Below are 21,577 nucleotides of genomic sequence, written 5' to 3'. Positions count from 1 at the left end.
AAAGTCCAGAGATAGTACGGACACGTGGTTTTTGCTGGACAAAGCGTTAATAATGAAGTAGTGTAGTTGGATTAAAGCATCTAACGTGCCTTGACCTTTTTTGTAGGCGACTTGATTCGGTGATATGAACTTGTTTCGCTGAGCATACCACATCAAGCGGTTAGCCACGATCTTTTCCAAAATTTTGCCCATACATGGAAGGAGGGAAATCGGCCTTTAGTTAGCAAGTTCATCGGAGGATTTGTGTGGTTTAAGTATTGGTATAACACAGGACGGTTTCCAAAATTGGGGGTAGACACCAGTATTGAAACTTTTGTTATAAAGCTTTACCAATCGGAGCTTAAGACTTTTCGGCATATGTCTGATAATTGGATAAGAAATTTCATCTTGCCCCGGGGACTTACCCTTAACGATAGATGCAACGAACTCGAATTCAGACAGTGAAATGCTGGTTTCTATTTGTTTAGCAGAAAAATAAAGAGGGGAGACAGAGTAGGAAGTGTCGGACAGTGTGGTAGTGTTAGAGGTTTGAAACTGTGTGCTGTTTCAGAATAGTGGTTTGCAAATAACTCGAAAATATCGGATGTATTGGTTACCAAACCTGTTGGCCTCTTTACGCATTGAATGGTTAGATTTCTAGGCACTCCAGAGAGTTTTTTAAAGCGTTCCATATTAACTTAGGACTAGACGAAGGATTTATTTTGCTTGTGAAATCCTGAAAACATTTACGCTTGGCCTATTTCGCGGAACGACGGAAAAGAACATTGGCTTTCCTGAAAGATATTAAGTTGACTAGTGATCGAGCCCGTTTGTATTCAAACCAAGCTGTCTGTTTTTTTGCCCGCAATTCAGCGATTTCTTTATTCCACCAAAGAACACTCTTTGAACTTGCTGTTTGCTTTGTATGAGGAATGCTAACATTCGCTGCTGAACGGATAATTTTTGTTAAACTCGCACTATCTTGGTTAGGGTTGTCAGATATTGGGGTATTATTGCCATTTATCTCGCAATGTGTCTGAAACTTCTCCCAATCAGCGTAATCAGTTTTGAATACCTTATTTATTTTGTGGTTTTTAGTTGTTGAACCTAGGTGCAATTTTAGTACAATGGGGAAGTGATCGCTTCCATGCAGGTGATCGAGTATACTCCATTCGCACTCTGTGGCAAGTGTGTCGGTGCACATTGTAAGATCTACATACATGGGAAAAAGTGGAGTGAGTGGAAAAGTGTGTCGCGGAACCGTTATTCAAACATATTAAGTTAGAGGAAAGTAAAGCGTCTTTAATGCATTTGCCCCTCTTGTTGGCTATTGGAGAGCCCCATAGTGGACTGCATGCATGAAAATCACCAGCGAAAATTAAAGGAGTAGAAGCTTGGTTGATTAATTGCAGGATGTCTATACTGGTAAATTGTTCGTCTGGTGCAATATAGGTGCAGATAATGGTGATTTTTTTAACTAAGATAATTTCGATCGACATAGCCAGCAAGTTGGATTGAATGGCATTAATTTTGTGTGGAATATCTCTTCTTATGAGAATCGCAATGCCTCTTTTACCTGTGCTAATATGTGGAAGATTGTGAAACATGCCAATGTACTGCTTAGGAGTAAAAGCCGACAAGTTGAAAGAGATGTGAGTTTCATTTAAGAGAATAATAGCTGGGGCATGATCTTGTATTAATAATTGAAGCTCATTGTAATTATTATTGTAGCCGTTTAAATTCCATTGCAATATTGGAATCATAAGATCTAAGTAGGAAAAAAGAAAAAGGGAAACAGAAGAGAGCTAAAATATCAGCTCGTATGAGCAGTCAGTTGAAGCTGAAAGTGTAAACACAATGGCTACGACAGACTGCAGCAGCAGGACAGTGAACTGAAAACGTCGTTGTTCATCTTACTACATGTACATTTTGAGAAGCAACAACAACACAATGGCCGGCATGTACACAAAACAACGCAGTTGTCCATTTTGTATGTACACAATTTCGTTGTGGCCATACTAATTCCTTTCACTTCAATGAAATTTTAATATTTTGTTCAAAGTGAAATTTTTTATGCAAAAAATAAGCAAATGGGTCAATATTTTTGCTTTAAATTATCAATTGTTATTACAAATGATATAATAGAGCTATAATATAGCTATTTTATGCTTTTATTTGTAAAATAACATCAAGTTTGTTAGAGCTGTGAATAATTTTACATTTTACACATTAGTGGCATCACCACTCTACCTCCTCTTTCTATCTTCCATTCTACTGTCAACTCTACTGTCGTCCTACTGTCGTTGGCAAAAATAGGAGGATATTGAAGTTAGCGAGAACGACAACTGTCGGCCTGCAGTCGTGTAGTCGTGCAGCTGTCAAAATAACACTGCCCATAAGAACGTGTGTATTTTAATATTTGACAGATGTAGTTTGCAGTCTGTCGCAGTCATTGTGTTTACACTTTGAGTGTCACCAATTGAGTACTAGTTCAAAAGAGAGTAAAAGCTAAGCGTATTTATTCAGGGTCAATTTCTATTTGTTCAGTATGTTCAGTAGAGTATTGATTATCGTTGGAAATGCTTGTTGTTCGAAAGAGATTTTCGTGATTAGGTGGATTAGATTGCACAGTAGTGTTGGTAGTAGTATTGTTGAAGTCAGTATATTTATTAAGCGAGTTTAAGGAGTTGTTTAAGTTAGAAATGAAAGAGGCTGTTGTTGGACTGAAAAGTTTGGGATTTAAGAAAGAGTCTTGTTGGGTACAGTTGTCGCTGATATTTTTAGCTGAATGTGAGACGTTGTTGTAGTCTGAACTGATCGATGCAGGCTTGTTGATGGAGATATGCTTATTGTTAGCGTTTGGTGAGTGATTTTTGCTAGTTAAAGAGTTTATTGATGAGTTGGGTGCAGAGGTGACCTCTGCGTTTTGTTTTGATGTACTAGGCAAGTCATTGTCGGCAGTTCTATGAGTATTTTCAGATTTTGTGGAATTGTTGATGGCTGAAATTTTTGTTGGTGTGGTGGTTGCAGATGATACCTCTTTTGTAGGTTGAAGCACATGTGCAAAGCTAGCAGTGAGGGAAGGGAGGGAAGTATTTTCTCTATACTTTTTGAGGGCACTTAGTGTCTTTATTTTTAAAATTTCTTTAGTTTGCATATGCTTTGGACACGTATAGTCAGAAGAGCGATGCTCGCTAGAACAATTCGCACACTTAACTCGGATGCAGTCATTTTGCCATGAGATGCGTATTTCAGGCGCTAGGTAGACAATTTCACGATTTTAGACGAATTTCCAAAATTTCAAGGCCGGAGTTGGGATTGAAGATGCAATCCGATCTCAAAACAAAAAGTTGCATTGGAATCAGGAAGTACTAAGGCAACTTTTCCGCACTATTAGAAATCCCGAATCGAAAAAGTCCGGAATCGACCCTACACCCTAGTACACACTAAATCACATGGCGCTTGCAACTGCTTCTTGCTTAAATTTTCGATGGTGCCGCCGCCGTCTTCTTCACCTGAATCTTCATCGGACCCCTGACCTTCGTCTGGCGACTCTAGGTACACTTTATCAATATCTTCATCGTCACTCTGTAAACTCTCTAGGTAATCTAGCATTTCATCCGTATTTTCGAAGTATCTAATAATATAAACAAATCAATATATGTACTACCAGGGTATTTGGACCAACGTAACGTGTACGCCACAGTAATAAAAAACTTAATCAGACACTAGTAAAACACAATAACTTGTAAGTTTTTATTTCGCACTATTTGTCTACACATATTTTTTAGTAATACTGCATACATTATTTTTTTTTTAGTTGCGCGCAAGTAAAAAATATATAAATATTTACTTTTTGGCCTTTGCCCTTCTCGACATTTTTCTTGTTTTCGATAAACACACAAAACCAAACTAACGCCAAAGCATCTATTCACAAGCAAAACTTAACTGCAACTGACGCAAACTTGATCGTACCGCTTACGAAGAGATTATGTTGCATTTTAAATTAAATTTGCATTCGCCATTTTTTTTACGGCAAATAAAGAAGGGCTATGCTGTCGTGAGGTCTACGTCACATTGGTCCTGAATGGGTTAAGGACAATTGTACCAACCTAGGAAAAAAAAGTTACTTGTCTTCCAAATAAGCGGGATAGGAGAGGGTGAAATGAAAAATTCCCGATACTTTCTTGACACTTGCTTTTAATTATAATAGTCAGATTGTTCATAAATATATGAACATGAAAGTCTTATTATATTAAGATTGAATTATATGTAGAACATTATATTTTTGACACAAATACATTAATACATAAAAATACACATGTAAGCAATAAATAAAAAGTATATACAGTCCACTAAATGTCAAGTGCAATGGTAAGCAATAAAAATTATAACATGAGACTTATAAAAATGTGAAAATTATTGCATATAAAAGAAAACTCATAAATTAGAGTATACATACTACTAATATAACTATACAAAACATACATACTCCAAATATTAATGCAAACAAGCAACAGATAAGAAAGTATCGAGCGTGTGTGTACGTATGTGTATAAGTGCGTTAGATTCACTAATCTAAATAGCTGTAAAATATCAATGCGTTGGTATCTGAAGAATGCAATAAAAATAAAATACATATTTACACATGTGTATGTACACTAAGCATACACACATATACATATACAGTAAAGGACATAACTGTTCACGAAAATACCAAAATTTTTCTTAAAGCTTAGAAATTTTATTAGACACCTTACACAAAAAAATAATGTATACATTTAAAAGAGTAGTAAATTTGCTTTCAAATCCAATAACTTAATTCTAAAATTTAAACATAACGTATTAAAAATACTTAATTTTCAGAAGATATAAGTGTGAACACTTTTGTCCGTAGACTCAAAAGTTCGGTCAATATTTTGTGTGACCACCGCGCGATTTTTTTAAAGCTTAAATCCTTTTTAGCATACTATTTATGAGGTTGTCTAAAATGTTTGGGCTTATATTTTGCCATGCGTGGAGGGCCCGCTCCTACAATTCATTAACCGTTTTTGGAATATCCTTTTCAGCAAAAATTTTTCTTTTTAAAATCGCCCAAAGGTGCTCAATGGGATTCAAATCTGGGGACTGCGGAGGCAGTTAACCACGATTTGGTAACTTTTGCGGTATGCTTCGTTTCGTTATCCTGCATGAAAATATCTCCTTGGCCACGTTCGAGTCCAAATATATCTAGACTTGGAAGATATGAGTCCTCCAGAATATCAATATAGTCTGTGGCTCGCATTATACCATCGATCCTCCGAAGGACACCCAGCTCATTTCCGCGAAAACAGCCCCAAGCCATCAGTGATCCACCTCGAAATTTCATTGTTTGGCATTTGTTGTGCTCCTGTAAACCAACCTGTTTATCAATCCATGTCCATGCACGCCCATCTGATCCTACTCGATTTATTTTAGTTTTGTCAGACCAAGTCACTCTCTTCCAATCCTCGATTGTGAAGTGTTCATATTTTTTGGCAAACTCCAAACGAGCCTTGCGGTGTTTGTCACTTAAGAGAGGTTTTTTTTACCATTGCTCTAGCTTTGAGCCCGTTATTTTTTAGGCATCTTCTTACTGTTTTGTCGCTGACGTTCACTCCATGGACCTCTCTAATGATTTTATTGGTTTCCACTGCGGTATTTGTTGCTCCTGTAACAATTAAGCGCCTAGCTATTCGTGCTACAACTGGGGATAACTTCTTCGGACGGCCTCCACTATTTTGTGGTGCTAATAAATCATTCTGCTTTTTTATTTTAGTAATTAATCCCAGAGAAATTTTATATTTTTTTGCGATTTCTCGGTAAGAAACACAATTTTTAATGTCTTCCAGCACATTTTTCTTCAAAACAGGATCTACGGCTTTTCCCATCATAAAGCAACTAAAAAGTTATTTTTTAGGATTTAAATAATTAAACATTAAATGTAAATTAATTAAATAAATAAGTAAACTTTACCTTTTCCGTATTAAAATTAAACCTGGAACTCAATTGTGCACAAATCTAATTGTGGTCAAAACTGTTCACACACTATTTCTGTTTTCTTCGACTCATAGAAACAGTAAAAGTCCCGTTAGTTTAAAAAAGTGCTACCGGCTGGTAATTAACGTAACGCTTGAGAATTTACAATAGAAAAATATTGCCAGACTGGTTTCAAATTTCTGAAATATTTAGCAAGCGAATTCAAATTTCATATATTCGTGAACACTTTTGTTCCTTACTGTATATGTACCTAGTTAAGAGATTAGAATTAATATTAAATATTGACGAAACAAATTTAAATAAAGAATTTCAGAGTCAAACGTGAACTCTCACAGTACGGATTAAAAATAAGTGTTTTTTCTGTGCATTTGGTCCTTCGATCTTCTTTTTGAAAAAGAATCGAGCAAGTGCAAGTACTAGAAGCCTCTTAAAAGGAAAAGAGCATTACTTATCCAAATAAAAATAAATGTAAGCCAGAATAGCAAAGGCTATCTTAATATATAAAAATCACGTGTCACGTTGTTTGTTTTCGATGGACTCCTAAACTACTGAACCGATTTTAATGAAATTTTTAACACTGTGTGCAGTTTGGTCCAACTTGAAAGATAGGATAGTTTCTAACTCTCCTTATAGTCGCATTATTTATTTATTGCAAATTATTTGCTTATTATAAGCAAAGAGCTATCCACCAGTTGGTGGCGCTAACAGCGGTATTGAGTAAGTGCGGTATGTTACAGTAGATGGCGCTACATATTATTCTTCTGCGTAATTTTAATCCCCCTCGGTTATACAACGGTACACGTTTGGTCATTAAAAAGTTAACAGGGAATATTCTTGAAGCAACCATTTTGACAGGAAAGTTTAAGGGAGAAGTGGTCCTGTTGCCCCGTATTCCAATGATACCGTCAGAATCTACGATACCATTCAGAAGACTACAGTTTCCTATTCGTTTAGCTTTTGCCATGTCCATTAATAAGTCTCAAAGCCAAACAATGTCCATTTGTGGGTTAGATTTGGGTAATCCATGTTTTTCCATTGGCAATTATATGTTGCATGCCAAGAATGATAGAATACAAGATTACGACGACCGCCATTACGAAACGTCATAGTTCCGTGTTGAGAAGAACAAGAGTGAAAAACTGTCAAATGGCTTGCAAATTGTAAACAGAAAAGTAAACACTTTTGTAAATTCGCAAAATATTCTTAATTCTTTCGATTTTAATAAAAAGTTTTAGTGAAGCGATTGAATATTGTAAAGTGAAAAGATTTGAATCATTTCTAAAGAAATATATCGGCCTATTGATAATAAAATTGTCTATTAAGTTGTGATTCAAATGGAGAAGACGTTTCTTGTGTTGTATATAAATATATACATATATTATAAGTTCAGATGTATCAGATGTATGAAAATATGATAAAAGAATTGTGAAATTATTAATTTAGTATTAAATATATCATTTCTTTTGCAAAATAACACCCATTTTTTGGCAACTTTTAAATCGGCCAGAAAACTGAAAAAACTCGTTTTCGATCCTTTAATTGCATAATAATTATTACAACAAGCCACTGCACATTTCATTTTAAAAAATTAATATATTTATGCTTAGAAATTTAAATAAATACAACAGTACACTTACACTGGTTTTCTTCATTTGAACAATTTCCACTCATGCTACTCTATTTATTGTGGATGTGCCTAAAACTAATTATATACATATTTTCTCGCAACAATATTCTAAACATTCCACTGAAATTTTTCCCGCAAAGACGAATGAATTAATATTATTTTGGGAATTTCAAAAAGTGTTTACTTTTCGGTTTACAATTTGTATGCATTTCTATGCTTGTCACGAAATTGTTGGACAATGTATTTGTTTTTGTAAGAACTGTCAAGAGCTAAACCGAAAAAAACTAACTGTAAACTAGTGTCGTAATCTTGTATTCTATCATTCTTGGTTGCATGCTCACGTGTGGGAAAATCATCAAATCTATTTGTGTTAGCTCGAGACAGGTTAACCAAAAATATTGTGCAGCAATTAGTGCTAAGTTAAATTAAAATGTTTATAATTCAAAAAAATAAATACTACTATTAAAAATTAAGAATTATCCATCCTAAGATTATAAAATTAAATGTTACATGTTATCAACTAACAATTTTGTAATTAACTTATTTGTTTAAAACTTGAATATAAAATCAAAAATTAACTATTTTATGAAAATGTGTGCTTATTATCAACTCTACGAAAATTTTCATCAATAATTTTAAAAATTTTGACCTCAAGTTCAAATCTCAATCCCGTGGATTTTTATACCAGATATATACTAAGGTTTCCGTCTTTATTCATAAATAATAATTTCACTGTAGTGAATAGTTTACTACAACACAGCAAATCTAAAAGTGAGGAAATGTTCATTCTGAGAATTCGAATGATTCAAACCGATTTATCGTTTAAGTTCAAAATTTTACAGTTTCATATGTACATACATAGGTATGTACGTGGCATGTTAGCGTGTTGGAGAGCCATCTTCTTTATTTGTTTACACGCTATACAACAAAACAAAGAACGAACTTCGCCAAAAATATTTAAATTGATCAGAGACGTTGTTCCCTGAATATATTAACATTCCATTCAAATAAATGGCCTTGATCAGAGTTCAAAACGCGTTTTAACTAGATATTTCAAATAAAAATTGGGCGGGGCGAAGTTCGCCGGGTCAGCTAGTATATACATATATAAAAATTACTTTTCGTAAAAGTTAAAAAAAAGAGAAGTTTAAAAGCGTCCTTGTGGCTATAACAAAAAGAACAGTGCAAAAAAAAAATATACTTATATACATATATATATACTATATATATAGTATATCTACAAAAACCAACTATAAAGAAGCAAGTATGAAGAATTTGCTAACACGACAGAAGGAGTTGGGCGAACTAGCTGCGTTGGAGGAGCAGAAATTTCTGAGCGGAAAGATAAGAAAGGCTTCATGTCTGGATATATTCAGACTTATGAAAGAGTTTACTGCAAATCATAACAAAATAATGGTTAAGAAGAGTCAAGAAGCAGAGGAATACATTGCGAAGAATTACTACGAGCATGTAATGCAAACAATGGAGAATTCTACTCAGAATTGAAGAATTCAAAGTACTGCCGAAAGTCTGTCAGCAGGGAGCAGCAAGAGGCAAATAGAATCTATGCCACAAACTATTCAGGTCGAACCACCTGAAGCTGCTTCTGGCGTTGAAAGAAAATATCAACGTCGAGCAAAAAAGCTCAAAAACACACTTAATGAAATTCAAGAAAATGAATTGAATTCTCTCGAGCAAATGAGAGAATTCAAAATCAAGCTGGAAATACAATTTGAGAATGTTGAAAAGCATATTTTGAAACTCAAAATATCAAATTAGTAGAAACAACTGAACCGATTTTAATGAAATTTTTAACACTGTGTGCAGTTTGGTCCAACTTGAAAGATAGGATAGTTTCTAACTCTCCTTATAGTCGCATTATTTATTTATTGCAAATTATTTGCTTATTATAAGCAAAGAGCTATCCACCAGTTGGTGGCGCTAACAGCGGTATTGAGTAAGTGCGGTATGTTACAGTAGATGGCGCTACATATTATTCTTCTGCGTAATTTTAATCCCCCTCGGTTATACAACGGTACACGTTTGGTCATTAAAAAGTTAACAGGGAATATTCTTGAAGCAACCATTTTGACAGGAAAGTTTAAGGGAGAAGTGGTCCTGTTGCCCCGTATTCCAATGATACCGTCAGAATCTACGATACCATTCAGAAGACTACAGTTTCCTATTCGTTTAGCTTTTGCCATGTCCATTAATAAGTCTCAAAGCCAAACAATGTCCATTTGTGGGTTAGATTTGGGTAATCCATGTTTTTCCATTGGCAATTATATGTTGCATGCCAAGAATGATAGAATACAAGATTACGACGACCGCCATTACGAAACGTCATAGTTCCGTGTTGAGAAGAACAAGAGTGAAAAACTGTCAAATGGCTTGCAAATTGTAAACAGAAAAGTAAACACTTTTGTAAATTCGCAAAATATTCTTAATTCTTTCGATTTTAATAAAAAGTTTTAGTGAAGCGATTGAATATTGTAAAGTGAAAAGATTTGAATCATTTCTAAAGAAATATATCGGCCTATTGATAATAAAATTGTCTATTAAGTTGTGATTCAAATGGAGAAGACGTTTCTTGTGTTGTATATAAATATATACATATATTATAAGTTCAGATGTATCAGATGTATGAAAATATGATAAAAGAATTGTGAAATTATTAATTTAGTATTAAATATATCATTTCTTTTGCAAAATAACACCCATTTTTTGGCAACTTTTAAATCGGCCAGAAAACTGAAAAAACTCGTTTTCGATCCTTTAATTGCATAATAATTATTACAACAAGCCACTGCACATTTCATTTTAAAAAATTAATATATTTATGCTTAGAAATTTAAATAAATACAACAGTACACTTACACTGGTTTTCTTCATTTGAACAATTTCCACTCATGCTACTCTATTTATTGTGGATGTGCCTAAAACTAATTATATACATATTTTCTCGCAACAATATTCTAAACATTCCACTGAAATTTTTCCCGCAAAGACGAATGAATTAATATTATTTTGGGAATTTCAAAAAGTGTTTACTTTTCGGTTTACAATTTGTATGCATTTCTATGCTTGTCACGAAATTGTTGGACAATGTATTTGTTTTTGTAAGAACTGTCAAGAGCTAAACCGAAAAAAACTAACTGTAAACTAGTGTCGTAATCTTGTATTCTATCATTCTTGGTTGCATGCTCACGTGTGGGAAAATCATCAAATCTATTTGTGTTAGCTCGAGACAGGTTAACCAAAAATATTGTGCAGCAATTAGTGCTAAGTTAAATTAAAATGTTTATAATTCAAAAAAATAAATACTACTATTAAAAATTAAGAATTATCCATCCTAAGATTATAAAATTAAATGTTACATGTTATCAACTAACAATTTTGTAATTAACTTATTTGTTTAAAACTTGAATATAAAATCAAAAATTAACTATTTTATGAAAATGTGTGCTTATTATCAACTCTACGAAAATTTTCATCAATAATTTTAAAAATTTTGACCTCAAGTTCAAATCTCAATCCCGTGGATTTTTATACCAGATATATACTAAGGTTTCCGTCTTTATTCATAAATAATAATTTCACTGTAGTGAATAGTTTACTACAACACAGCAAATCTAAAAGTGAGGAAATGTTCATTCTGAGAATTCGAATGATTCAAACCGATTTATCGTTTAAGTTCAAAATTTTACAGTTTCATATGTACATACATAGGTATGTACGTGGCATGTTAGCGTGTTGGAGAGCCATCTTCTTTATTTGTTTACACGCTATACAACAAAACAAAGAACGAACTTCGCCAAAAATATTTAAATTGATCAGAGACGTTGTTCCCTGAATATATTAACATTCCATTCAAATAAATTGCCTTGATCAGAGTTCAAAAAGCGTTTTAACTAGATATTTCAAATAAAAATTGGGCGGGGCGAAGTTCGCCGGGTCAGCTAGTATATACATATATAAAAATTACTTTTCGTAAAAGTTAAAAAAAAGAGAAGTTTAAAAGCGTCCTTGTGGCTATAACAAAAAGAACAGTGCAAAAAAAAAATATACTTATATACATATATATATACTATATATATAGTATATCTACAAAAACCAACTATAAAGAAGCAAGTATGAAGAATTTGCTAACACGACAGAAGGAGTTGGGCGAACTAGCTGCGTTGGAGGAGCAGAAATTTCTGAGCGGAAAGATAAGAAAGGCTTCATGTCTGGATATATTCAGACTTATGAAAGAGTTTACTGCAAATCATAACAAAATAATGGTTAAGAAGAGTCAAGAAGCAGAGGAATACATTGCGAAGAATTACTACGAGCATGTAATGCAAACAATGGAGAATTCTACTCAGAATTGAAGAATTCAAAGTACTGCCGAAAGTCTGTCAGCAGGGAGCAGCAAGAGGCAAATAGAATCTATGCCACAAACTATTCAGGTCGAACCACCTGAAGCTGCTTCTGGCGTTGAAAGAAAATATCAACGTCGAGCAAAAAAGCTCAAAAACACACTTAATGAAATTCAAGAAAATGAATTGAATTCTCTCGAGCAAATGAGAGAATTCAAAATCAAGCTGGAAATACAATTTGAGAATGTTGAAAAGCATATTTTGAAACTCAAAATATCAAATTAGTAGAAACAACTGAAGACTCTATCGAGGAACAAATAAATGAATTTCGGCAAGATTATAAAATTATCACCGCAAGAATAGCGGAGAAATTAAAAAAATATAATACAACACAAACAATGTGTTCTAATATTAAACTGCAGGAAATTAAAATTTCGATGTTTTATGGAGAAATGAAACAATGGTCGTCATTCCACGATCTTTTTAAAAGTTTGGTGTATGATTCGAAGCACTTTACTGAAGTGGAAAAGATGTACCGATTGAAGACATCATTAGGTGGAGAAGCTGGTAGATTAATACAACATCTACCAGTAACAGAAAAAAATTATGAAGCTGCTTGTAAAAATCCTCAAGTAAAGATATGAGAATAGAAGGCTACAATTCACAGCACAAGTAGACAGACTACTTGATCAACCGACAGCAAATGGAGTAAGTGCAGCAAGCAAGAAGCAGCTGTTAGATACCAACAAAGAACGCATTTATGTTCGAAAACTAGGCAAAGAAAGTCTACGTTTATACGAGCAAAACGTAAAAAATGTAAGGATATACAAAGCCTAGATGGCGTCTTTAGTTTGCTGGAGCAGCAATATCAAGCTCTGGAAGCAATACGATACAGAAAACCAGCTAAATGGAATAATCAAAAGCAGCCACAGCGAACACCTACATTTTATACAGCGGCACAAAAAAATGGTGTATACTGCAAGGTTCCTGGCATCTAATTGGTGAATGCAGAAAGTTTCAGATATTGACTACGATGAATCGAAGAAAATTCATAACAAACAACAAGCTATGCTACATTTGCTTTGATCACGTATATGAAGGCAAATGTAATAATAAGAAGAAGTGCAATAAGTGTGAAAGAAATCATCATAATTTATTGCACTTCAATGAATTCCAAAAAGGAAAAAGAGGAAGTGAAGAAAATATCACAAAAACATCTTCCACAATGATGACGAAACATTCCGAGACGGCGATACTCCTAGCAACAGCACAGATAATGGTGAAGGCAGCAAATGGAGAGTATGTAACATTGCGAGCTCTAATCGATCAAGGATCCCAAAAGACTACTATTTCCGAAGAAGCATCTCAAATACTTCATTTACCAAGAAGAAGAGAAGTAACTTAACTACAAGGTTTAGGAAATACCACAGTGGGAGAGTCCAAATTTAAAATCAACATTATAATCAAGCCGAGATTCCTAAGCAACGAGGCGTACAATGTCGAAGAACTAATTTTGCCGAAATTAGCGAGTGCTCAACCAGACAAAATGTTTAAATGGGATGTAGAATAATTGAAAAACTACACTTTAGCTGATCCTAATTTCAATAAATCGGATCGAATCGATATTGTCATTGGAAGTGACGTATATGCCGACATACTAGAAGAAGGCATATTTAAAAAGGATCTAATACTAGGTCAAGCCACGAATATGGGCTGGATATTGTCTGAAGTTTTACAACAACCGAGAAAAAACAATACAATTTTAGCAGCGGTTACCACAACATTGAAGAAGTTTTGGGAAATAGAAGACATCACAACTCCAGCAGATACAGCAGATGATGATGAATGCCTAAAAAATTTTGAAAAAACAACAGTGAGAGATGAAAATAATCGATTTGTCGTCAATCTACCTTTTAAACAAGAAAATTAATTGTGCGATTCTCGCAAACAAGCTATGGCGAGGTTTCTTAATCTTGAGAAAAGGTTCGCTACAAATGACGAGTTAAAACAACAATATGTGTAATTTATGAAAGAATATTCAGAAATGGGCCACATGGAAAAAGCATCCAATGCGAAATGGCAACACGTTGGAACAAAGGACAATCCAGCTGATGTAGCATCCAGAGGGGTACTGGCGAATAAACTAATAGAACACGATCTATGGTGGAAGGGTACAAAATGGTTGCGAGAAGAGGAACATCATTGGCCAATGAAGATTATTCAAATCCATGCAACGTATGTGACAACCTCAAAGGAATTACATTTCTTGGATAAGGTAATAATAAAATATTGTAGTTTAAGCAAATTAATAAGGGTAGTAGCTTATATTTTGCGATTTGTAAAAAGAATAAGAGGGGAAAAATGCCCTGAATACTTAGTAAACTCAGAAATGAAAGAAGCTGAAGAGATGTTAATTAGATATCAGCAAAAATTACAATTTAGAGAGAAAATTCAAAGTTTAGAAATCAAAAAAGAAATTAATCATAAAAGTAGCATTGCAAGCTTAAATCCAATTTTGGATAATAAGGGAATCCTTCGTGTAGGAGGTAGATTGGGTAATGCAAATCTTCAATTTAATCAAAAGCACCCGATAATATTAAATAGGTCACATTTGTCATCATTAATAATTGAAAATATTCATAAAATTACTTTGCATGGAGGAAACAAGTTAATGGAATCAATGATTAGAAGGAATTACTGGATTGTTGGATTAAAGAATTCCATAAAAAAGACAATTCGATATTGTAGTCGATGCGTACGTTACCGCAAAGAAGTAACAAAACAATTAATGGGAAATCTTCCAGAATTCCGAGTATCTATGTCAATTCCATTTACACAAGTTGGTATAGACTATGCAGGACCGATTCATATGAAATGTTCAAAAGGAAGAGGACAAAAAACATTTATCTATACTAATACTATAAAGAGGAAAGATTTGTACCTATTTTTGTATGTTTGTAATGAATAGGCTCAAAAAGTACTGGGCCAATTTAAAAAATTCTTTCAATTTGAACAATGTAACCGAAGGTGTAGAAAAATGAGTCTTAAAATGTCTTTCGTCGAATGCGCTGCCGAAACTATTAGCGACAGAACAAAATAATGTACAACAATATTATCTATCTATATATATCTACAAAAAACTCCACGGTAGCATATGTCCAACTATTGTAGTTATGTCACTACAGAAGAGGAAAGATTTTTATAAAGACGAAAGATTTGTACCTATTTTTGTATGTTTGTATGTTTGTAATGAATAGGCTCAAAAAGTACTGGGCCGATTTAAAAAATTCTTTCACCAATAGAATGCTACATTCTTCCAATTTGACATAACGTACACATTCTTCTTTGGATAGTGGATGGTGGTTACACCAGGTCAAATTAAAGAAATCATTTCTGCGGAAATTCCTGACGCAGAGAAAGATTCGGTATTATAAGAAGTGATGAAAACCAATATGGTACATGGACCTTGTGGGCACCACAATCCCACTTCGGTTTGTATGTCTGACAATAAATGCACGAAACATTATCCACGTGCTTTTCTTTCGGAAACACAAAAAACACAAACTAGAAATGATGCAATAAGCAGTGGTAAGTGAAGTAATTAGTTTTTGTAGATATTGCGTTGAAAAGGTAGCACACCATTCGGTGAGTTACCAGTGCACGCGATTAGAGTTGGGTATTTTGTTAGGCCTCGCAGGCATTGTGTTGAAAAGGTATTCGGTGTGATACCTCAGCTATGGACGAAACCCCATTACAAAGGGCGCCCGAGCAGGGACTTGACTTTGTGAGTGACAGTGAAAAATATGAAACGGTCACCAACGCTCATTAATCAGGTTCGCCACACCCCCTACACAATCATAAGCATCGCAGTACTTCAGCGCATAAGACTCTAACGCTTGAGACAGACACGACTAGTTGGATTTATTGGTTAAAAAAGGAACGATTGGTCACCGAGTGCAGACGACACCACATCGCTGTCGAAGAGCGCACCGTAGCAGATCTCCGTAGCGAGCTGAGCGCCTGCATCCGTGCAAAGCGCCACAGTAAATCCACGGAGGACCTAGTGAAAGCTTTAGAAAGGGAAATGAAAGAGGAAGTAATGCCACCATACTTGTTCCAACCACCACGGTAAGAAACCCGAGTAAAGTAATAGCAACACGTGATGACATCACATCGGCTGCAAAATTGCCAGATCTGGAGGTTATAAACTCCGTGCGGCGATGGGACATACGCTACAGCGGTCGCGAAAATTTACACGACTTCCTAGAGCGATGCGAGGAACTAGCCGAATGCTACTCTATAGCAAAGAACCAGCTTCTTGCTACTATGCCGGAAATTTTGCATGATAAAGCGCTGCAATGGTTTCCTATAAAACGCAATGTCATAAAAACGTGGGTTGACTTTCGTTGCGAGGCTGAACGGTTTTTTTTACCGAAACGACACCTCGCACATCTGGAAGAAACCATCCATCAGCGCAAGCAATTACCCAGAGAGGAAGCAAAAGATTATGTGTTGACCATCCAAACGCTTATTCGCCAGCACCCGATACTTCCCGATGAAGATCACACCGAACGTATATACGACGGTCTAAGGGTGGAATATCGCTTATACGTCCGACGAAGCGACTTCAACAGCGAAGACGAACTACTCGAGCTAACCGAAGAATTAGAATTGTTAAAAAGCGAGGAGGCCAGGCAAGCAAGAAACACCAATCACTGTTTGACGTAAGTACTAAGTATTGCCGCGAGAAAGTTTGTTGGCGATGTAAACAGCCGGGACACCGAAGGCACCAATTTCGCAACCGTCAGCGAATATTTTGCTCTCGCTGTGGACGCGACGTAATCATGTCGCGAGACTGCAATTGTCCTACACAAGCGAAAGTGCGAGTTGCTCCGTCCAAACCCAGTACAATAGCACTCAAGGCAACGATTCCGTACCCAGAAGGGAAACAAGATGGCCGTTATTTTTTGCCCATTACTATCGCAGGCATGCAGATAGAAGCTCTGGTGGACACCGGAACTTCGCTCACATATATCGGTAAAGAACTTCAACGTCATCTACATAAACACCAAATTAAAGCCACACGCCAGACCCGTCGCATTCAGCTAGCTAACCAGACATATGCATAAACCTAGAACGAAAATGTATCCTGTTACTATAGAGCTGGGTCACAAGTCTACGCACCTACTTGTATCAGCTCTACCGACGCTTTCGGAACATGTCATCTTAGGAGTGAATTTCTTAAGGAAGCGAGGCCTAACTATCACCATCGATGGGCAACCCCTAACCGCTGCACGCCTAAGCACACTGGCACCTACCGATCACCTTACTATGCTAACCGAAAGGCAACATCTTACAGAAAAGGAGAATCACAAATTGAATACTCTCCTCACTGAAAACGCGCAGTATTCTCGACGATCACCGACCCCAGCACAGCCATCGAACACATAATTCGCCTTAAACGCGACCGTCCACTAAAGCAGAGATATTATCCACGCAACCCAGCGATGCAAGAAGTAATCACCGACCATCATTCACTTAAATGGCTTCACACCCTGCAGAACCCATCCGGAAGACTTGCAACGTGGGCACTAGAGCAACAGCAGTTTGACTTCGAAATAGAGTATCGCAAAGGTACCCTCAACGTAGTCACCGATGCGCTATCCAGATGCCCACTGAAAGACCAAGAAGGCGATGCGAAGCTTTTGCGTGCCGTCCATGATCAACTGGATAGATGGTATGAAAGACGTACGCGTCAGGTACACGATCAACTGAAGAAATATCCCGCTTACCAACTTATCGATGACGTCGCCCCGCGCAATAAGCTATCCTGGACTCCATGCTGGAAACTATGCGTACCAGAGCCCCGTCGACTCGAAGTCCTGAGAGAAAATCACGACGCTAGTACCGGCGGTCACATGGGTGTACACAAAACACTCAAACGCACACAAGAAGGTCATTATTGGCCTGGGATGCATAGGGATGCACTCAGATACATATGTTCGTCGATGCCAACAATGTGCCGAATATAAGGTAGACCAGCGCCGACCTGCCGGGATGATGGCCACCATGCAATGCTCGCGACCGTGGGAAGTTGTAACGGCAGACTTTGTAGGTCCACTACCACGTTCAACAAATGGCAACATATGCTTGTTAGTGCTCACGGATAAGTTCTCCAAGTGGGTGGAGCTCATGCCAGTCCGGAATGCAACCGGCTATACTAGAAATATCCTACACTTACTAAACTTCACCTCACTGCATTGACCAAAGCTACGCACACAATTTACCTCACTACGCTGACCAAAGCTGCACTATGCTTCTATATAAGCAAGCACTTCACACCAAATGCGATCATTTCTTCCAACTCGCCAGCCAGGACGGTCACACAGCAGCAAGCAGCAATAGGCAGTGGTAAGTGAAGTAGTTAGTTGGGTATTTTGGTAAAGGTATTACCCTTCGGTGCGATACCTGTGCTCGCAATGGCTCTGCCTTATATACAGTAGAATTGGGTATTTTGTTAGGATTCGCAGTCATTGCGTTGAAAAGGTATTACACCTCGGTGTTATATCAGTGCTCGCAATGGCTCTGCCTTATGACCTAGTTGATGTTGTTAGTCTTCGCAGGCATTGCATTAAAAAGGTAACACACCAATCGGTGTGTTATCAGTGCATGCAATGGCTCTGCTCCAAGGGGGGAAACAATCGAAGTAGTTAGTTTTCGCAGGCGTTGCGTTGAAATACCAGTGCTCGCAATGACTCTGCCTTATAACTTAATCGATGTGTTAGTTTTCGCAGGCGTTGCGTCGAAACGATATCACACCAACTCGGTGTGATATCAGTGCGCGCAATGGCTGGACCGTAGTCTCAGTTGGTTTGCGATACAGCGATATCACAGCTGCGCTGCCTCGAGCAGCGTCACTACAGCAGCCTGCACACCAGTGCACCGTTAATATATCAGTCACAGCTGCGCTGCCTCGAACAGCGTCACTACCGCAGCCTGCACACTAGCTGCCCCGCCTCGAACGGCGTCAGTACCACTGCTTGCACACCATAGTGCACCGTTAACTGAAATAACGCGATTAACAGGCGACTTGCATGTAAGTACGGACGAGAGAAAAGGAATAGTTCTCGAGGAGTTGCTAACCGTAGGTCAACGCGTTCGGTTGACATATTCATTTTTGTTTATAATTTCTCCTTCGCAGGGGATCGAGAATATACTGCACTGTACCGTACAGTCAACGCCGTGTCTGGGAGTGACTACTCCTCACCAGAAGATAGAAGGAACACCACTTTACCGCAATTACCGTGCCGACTTCAACAAGAACCAACGCCTGGCACACCAAATCCAATCGATTCCACCTGGCTCGCCATATAAATATAAGCTGGTCTGGCTGTCCACATAAGGGGTGTGGATACATCTACTACAAAAAGTAAATATTTTTGCTAAGGGTTCGGTTCCACTACCACGTTCAACAAATGGCAACACATGCTTGTTAGTGCTCACGGATAAGTTTTCCAAGTGGGTGGAGCTCATACCAGTCCGGAATGCAACCACCGCCAGTGTTATAAAGGCGCTACGAGAGCGCGTGATATACCGGTTTGGTTGCCCTGACATATTCCTTACCGACAACGGGAAGTAATTCACCGGCAAGCCGCTTACACATTTCCTGGAGAGCCACGGAATCAAACATTGTTTCACCGCCATTTACGCTCCACACGAGAACCCAAACGATCGCACAAACAGAATCGTGAAAACTATGATTGCACAACGAGCAAAGGCCGATCATCGAAGCTGGGACCACCAACTAGCCGAAATAGCTTCCGCAATAAATACATCACAACACGACTCGACAAAAACATCAGCAGCTGAAATAAACTTCGGGTACACACCAGCTACACCGAAACAAATCCGTAAAGAAGGGAATGTGCCTGACGAAGAAGCCACCACCGTGCTGACACTCACCGAGCTTTGGCAAGAAATTTCTCGCAACTTGTCTACTGCAGCAAAACGCCAGAAGAAATGCTACGATTTGCGCAGACGACCATGGAAGCCGCTTATCGGCGAGAAAGTACTCAAAAGAGATCATCCGCTCTCTTCCGCAGTAAACAGCTTTGCACAGAAGCTTGCTCCGAAATATTCTGGCCCATATATCGTCAGAAAATTCAAGTCGACTAACACAGTCGAACTCGTGAATCCTAGCGCACCAGGCGGGCGTACCATCCATGTGCCTCTGCAAGATCTAAAGCAGTTGCCAACCGAATACTAAACTCAAGTAACTGCTGGCGCGCTCTCTTCCGAGCTTACGGACTCCAGCTCCAAGCCACTTATTACTAATGTAACGCAACAGTAGACGTTGCCAACACTAATCGAAACGTCCGTTTGCTCATCTCTTTCCAGATAAACGAAATGAAACACGTAGTCAGCGGAATGCCACACGCATCGGGCCGCCATAACAAACGCCAACCACAGCCACTAGATGAGCCTACAAAGTCACAGCCTTTTCGTCCACCACCGGAAGCACGACCTTGTGTGCACACGAATGCAACCGAGGTGCATCAATTGCACGCAATCAACGTAGACGCCACCGGGTTAGCTGCCCGAACTCGCCCGAAGGCATCCAAGCAGCCCCAGAGCACAGCGTCACCAACCAGCAACCGCGGCCGGTCATAAAACCAACAAAACTGGAAGCATTGCCCCGACAAACGCCGCTCAGCACAAACGCGCATAAAATGTCAACCACCAGACGACTCCTAGCTGCATGTGAAGCAAATCGCGAAGCCTGTGCTACGACAGGGCTGCGTGCCGCCCAAACCTCGACACACCCCGTAGTCAAAACAAATGCTCAGGTGACGCTCTCAGCAGATCGAAGCGAAGTCACGGCTGCAGCTTCAATCCGACTCGTCCAGCGAGGCACTGCAACGAGTACCGTCACGGCCGAAGCCAGCATTAATAAGCAACTCGTAAGGAATGCGCACGAGACACCAGCAACAGCAGCGACTATCGGGGTAAACGAATGCACGAAGATGACACCGCCTCATTAAAAGGCGTAAACAGCCACGACGGCGACACAACCTCACATTGCCGAGACCAGCGTACGATCAGTACCGCCTATCACATCGCATGAAGAGGTAACACCAGCGAGCGAAATTCCAGGGTTCCTGGAAGGGCTGATAATGACACGACAGCCAGCCGATACGGCAAGGAGAGATGCGTTGTACATTTGTACGACTAAATACACAAAGCCAGAAATTAAAATTTGTGTTACTAGTTTTAAGTACTCATAATCATAAGACATAAGACACCTTGTACCACAGGTTAAGAAATTGCTTTTAAATAAAGATCTGAACACCCGCTTCCCGTCCACGGCACATGCAAACCAAGACAGCGAGCCAGCCTCCAGCCAAACCATCGTGGGAGGTCGAAACCACTCCTTTCACCTGTACCCATCGAAGTATCGCTGTCTGAAGTAAAGGGGGGACTGTAACGTGGCCTTTACCACCTTACAATAATTTACTCCAACACTGTACATCATTTATCCTTACCATACCTCAACATAGTGCTTTCCACCTTACTAGAAATATCCTACACTTAC

General features: G+C 38.0%; 1 long non-coding RNA gene across 1 annotated transcript; it reads left to right on the top strand.

Annotated features, from left to right (window-relative positions):
* The first annotated feature begins 15,732 nt into the window (after positions 1-15,732).
* Positions 15,733-21,346, top strand: LOC126766579 (uncharacterized). The gene is made up of 2 exons (XR_007668917.1): positions 15,733-18,396; positions 19,187-21,346. It is a non-coding gene; the product is annotated as an uncharacterized LOC126766579 (long non-coding RNA).
* Positions 21,347-21,577: the final 231 nt, after the last annotated feature.

This window comes from Bactrocera neohumeralis, unplaced genomic scaffold (assembly GCF_024586455.1).
Source record: "Bactrocera neohumeralis isolate Rockhampton unplaced genomic scaffold, APGP_CSIRO_Bneo_wtdbg2-racon-allhic-juicebox.fasta_v2 ctg1748, whole genome shotgun sequence".
In the NCBI taxonomy this organism is placed as follows: Eukaryota; Metazoa; Arthropoda; class Insecta; order Diptera; family Tephritidae; genus Bactrocera; species Bactrocera neohumeralis.
Note: the sequence above shows the minus strand (reverse complement) of the source record. Positions and strands in the feature narration are given on the sequence as shown.